Below are 5,000 nucleotides of genomic sequence, written 5' to 3' on the forward strand. Positions count from 1 at the left end.
GAACTATCTGCTTCTGCCGGGAATTCTGAGTCCCAAAGGAGGCAAATATGTCAAATTCTGCACGGCAGGGTCTCATAAATAAAGCATAAAAACAGTTTTTGATGCAACAATTTGCGGGAGAAATCCCGTTATTTAGCCCATGCGAAGAAGAAAAACACAGACCCATCCATCCATCCATCTTCGTCCGCTTATCCGGTGTCGGGTCGCGGGGGGAGCAGCTCCAGCAGGGGACCCCAAACTTCCCTTTCCCGAGCAACATTAACCAGCTCCGACTGGGGATCCCGAGGTTCCCCCAGGCCAGGTTGGAGATATAATCCCTCCACCTAGTCCTGGGTCTTCCCGAGGCCTCCTCCCAGCTGGACGTGCCTGGAACACCTCCCTAGGGGGCGCCCAGGGGCATCCTTACCAGATGCCCGAACCACCTCAACTGGCTCCTTTCGACGCAAAGGAGCAGCGGCTCTACTCCGAGCTCCTCACGGATGACTGAGCTTCTCACCCTATCTCTAAGGGAGACGCCAGCCACCCTCCTGAGGAAACCCATTTCAGCCGCTTGTACCCTGGATCTCGTTCTTTCGGTCATGACCCAGCCTTCATGACCATAGGTGAGGGTAGGAACGAAACTGACCGGTAGATCGAGAGCTTTGCCTTCTGGCTCAGCTCTCTTTTCGTCAACGGTGCGATAGATTGAATGCAATACCGCACCCGCTGCGCCCGATTCTCCGACCAATCTCCCGCTCCATTGTCCCCTCACTCGCGAACACAACCCCAAGGTACTTGAACTCCTTCACTTGGGGTAAGGACTCATTCCCTACCTGGAGAAGGCATTCCATCGGTTTCCTGCTGAGAACCATGGCCTCAGATTTAGAGGTGCTGATCCTCATCCCAACCGCTTCACACTCGGTTGCGAACCGATCCAGTGAGTGCTGAAGGTCGCAGGCCGATGATGCCATCAGGACCACATCATCTGCAAAGAGCAGCGATGAGATCCCCAGCCCACCAAACTGCAACCCCTCCCCACCCCGACTCGCCTCGATATCCTGTCCATAAATACTACAAACAGGATTGGTGACAAAGCGCAGCCCTGGCGGAGGCCAACCCTCACCTGAAAAGAGTCCGACTTACTACCGAGAACCCGGACACAGCTCTCGCTTTGGTTGTACAGAGATTGGATGGCCCTGAGAAGAGACCCCCTCACCCCATACTCCCCGCAGCACCTCCCACAGTATCTCCCGGGGACCCGGTCATACGCCTTCTCCAAATCCACAAAACACATGTAGACCGGTTGGGATACTCCCAGGCTCCCTCAGGATCCTTGCGAGTGAAGAGCTGGTCCGTTGTTCCACGACCAGGACGGAATCCGCATTGTTCCTCCTCAACCCGAGGTTCGACTATCGGCCGAACCCTCCTTTCCAGCACCTTGGAGTAGACTTTACCAGGGAGGCTGAGAAGTGTGATACCCCTATAATTGGCACACACCCTCTGGTCCCCCTTTTTTAAAAAAAGGGGAACCACCACCCCAGTCTGCCACTCCTTTGGCACCGTCCCCAGACTTCCACGCAATGTTGAAAAGGCGTGTCAACCAGGACAGCCCCTCCACACCCAGAGCCTTGAGCATTTCTGGACGGATCTCATCAATCCCGGGGCTTTGCCACTGTGTAGTTGTTTGACTACATCAGTGACTTCCGCCTGGGAAATCGACGACAATCCCCCATTATCCTCCAGCTCTGCCTCTAACATAGAGGGCGATTAGTCGGATTCAGGAGTTCCTCAAAGTGCTCCTTCCACCGCCCTATTACCTCCTCAGTGGAGGTCAACAGTGTCCCATCCTTACTGTACACAGCTTGGATGGTTCCCCGCCCCCTCCTGAGGTGGCGAACAGTTTTCCAGAAGCACCTTGGTGCCGACCGAAAGTCCTTCTCCATGTCTTCTCCAAACTTCTCCCACACCCGCTGCTTTGCCTCTTTCACGGCAGAGGCTGCAGCCCTTCCAGGCCCTTCGGTACCCTGCAACTGCCTCCGAGTCCTCCGGGATAACATATCCCGGAAAGACTCCTTCTTCAGTCGGACGGCTTCCCTGACCACTGGTGTCCACCACGGTGTTCGTGGGTTACCGCCCCTTGAGGCACCTAAGACCCTAAGACCACAGCTCCTCGCTGCAGCTTCAGCAATGGAAACTTTGAACATTGTCCACTGGGTTCAATGCCCCCAGCCTCCACAGGGATGCACGAAAAGCTCCGCCCGGAGGTGTGAGTTGAAAGTCTGTTGGACAGGGGCCTCCTCCAGACGTTCCCAATTTACCCGCACTACACGTTTGGGCTTACCAGGTCTGTCCAGAGTCTTCCCCACCCTCTGACCCAACTCACCACCAGATGGTGATCGGTTGACAGCTCTGCCCCTCTCTTCACCCGAGTGTCCAAAACATACGGCCTCAGATCAGATGAAACGATTATGAAATCGATCATTGACCTTGACCCCAGGGTGCTCTGGTACCAGGTACACTTATGAGCATCCCTATGTTCGAACATGGTGTTCGTTATAGACAATCCATGACTAGCACAGAAGTCCAACAACAAACAACCACTCTGGTTTAGATCAGGGAGGCCGTTCCTCCCAATCACGCCTCCAGGTGTCTCCATCATTGCCCACGCGTTGAAGTCCCCCAGCAGAACAATGGAGTCCCCCACTGGAGCCCCATGCAGGACTCCAGTCAAGGTCTCCAAGAAGGCCGAATACTCCGAACTCCTGTTTGGTGCATATGCACAAACAACAGTCAGAGTTTTCCCCCACAACCCGCAGGCGTGGGGAGGCGACCCTCTCGTCCACCGGGTAACTCCAACACAGCGGGCGCTCAGCCGGGGCTTGTGAGTATCCCCACACCCGCCCGGCGCCTCACACCCTGGGCAACTCCGGAGAAGAAAAGAGTCCAACCCCTATCCAGGAGTACGGTTCCAGAACCAAGACTGTGCGTGAGGTAAGCCCCACCAGATCTAACCGGTGGCGCCCACCTCCCGCACCAGTTCCGGCTCCTTCCCCACAGAGAGGTGACGTTCCACGTCCCCAGAGCCAGCGTCTGCCGCCCGGGTCTGGTCCGTCGAGGCCCCTGACCTTCACTGCCACCCATGTGGCATCGCACCCGACCCCAACGGTTCCTCCCACAGGTGGTGGGCCCATGGGATGGAACACAGATGACAATTCAAAATATATCAAAAATATAACGTAATGTATGTTGTTGCGTGTTATCGGGGTGTTTTTAAGTGGGTTAATGGAAATCCTGGAGCTTTCTTAGTGGGTATACTGCGTATATCTGCGTATCACATAGACGGCCGAGCGGTTTTACTGGATCACACATTAGATTGTACAGGTGTACCTAATAAAGTGGCCGCTGAGTGTAGCTCTATTGCATAAGAACTACTTTTTACTTTTCTACAACACATTTTGATGGTAATACTTTTGTAGTTTTACTTGAGCAAGATTTTAAACGACTTTTACTGTTGACTTTTTTCTTATGCAGCAGTTACTGTAAAAATAAATGTTAGTTTTTCTCTATTTGTTTATTTTAATGTTTAATATGTAGGCTATTGTTTGTTTGTTCATGTGTAAACCTGTCTGTCACCAAGGTACTAAAACACTTTTCTGATTCAGATTCTGAGTAAAAGAAAGTCCCAAAAGCTACTGTAAATAAGTCAGTAAAAAGAAGAGTGACACACCGTCGTGTTAATCAGCTCATAACTGCATTTATTGGTTTGAATGGGGAGAAAACAGAGCCGGCCTCAGCCAATCACAGAGCAGCAATCGTAGCAGGAAACGACCAAGACGTCTTCTCCAAAACTGGATTTATATATCGGCCTTTAACCCTGGTTGTGATGTCTCCCCGTCGACAATCTTTGTTTTTCTGGGTCAAAACTCAAAATTAAAACCTAAAAGACTTCTTCTTTTCCCAATGTTCTTTGTCAATTTGACGTTTTTTTTTGTGCTGCTTTTGTTTGGCGTTTTTTTTTTTTTTTTTTTTTTTTTTTTTACCACGTATATATTTCAAGCTATTTCAGAAATTTCTGTCATGTTTTTCAATGTCTTTGTCAATTTTTTCTGCACCTTTAGCCGTTTTTTTGTCACTTTTTTCAACCATCTTCTTCAAATGCTATGAAACTGAATAAAACACCCAAATTCAATGAAAGTGGTGAACTGATCATTTATCTAACTTGTGAAGGGCGTTGTAGGGAACCATCCGCGTTGATTTATTTGGACAATTTGGTTGAAAAGAAACCCAAATTTCTGATTTAGAAACTCCTTGGAAATGGGACATATTTGACAACAGGAGGGTTAATGTTGAAAACTCAGCTCAACGGCGCCATCTAGTGGACAGAAAAAGAAATTCATTTTATTCTAGTACCAAAAAGGTTACATTACATGTGCAATTTAAACAGTTAAAGATCGATACTTAGCGCAATGTTGTCGTAGCAACTGTATGACAACATTACGATACTACGTGCGCGCGCACACACACACACACACACACACACACACACACACACACACACACACACACACACACACACACACACACACACACACACACACACACACACACACACACACACACACACACACACACACACACACACACAATGGAAATTGATTTCCGGCCCATAGTTAATGTTCAGTGTTACTCAACACGCATTGTTTGAATCCTGGAGCTCGACTGCGTTTTCCTTGAACAGATTTTAAGTATATTTTAAACGCAGTGTTTACATTGTTACACGTGTCAAACTCGAGGCCCAGGGGCCAAATCCGGCCCCCATATATTTTGATTTGGCCCACATATCAATTTAGGTTCTCAGTCCATATTTTTTTTGTTGCCTTTTCTGAAGTTTTTGTCATTTTTCCTGTGTCACATTTGTTTTATTTTTTTGACAATTTTATTGCATTTTTTTTTATTACGTTTTTGCTGCCTTTGTCGATGTTTACTGTCAGGACCCTCATACTCTGCTTCTGACTGGCTAG

Source organism: Perca flavescens, chromosome 8, assembly GCF_004354835.1.
Source record: "Perca flavescens isolate YP-PL-M2 chromosome 8, PFLA_1.0, whole genome shotgun sequence".
Classification (NCBI taxonomy): Eukaryota; Metazoa; Chordata; class Actinopteri; order Perciformes; family Percidae; genus Perca; species Perca flavescens.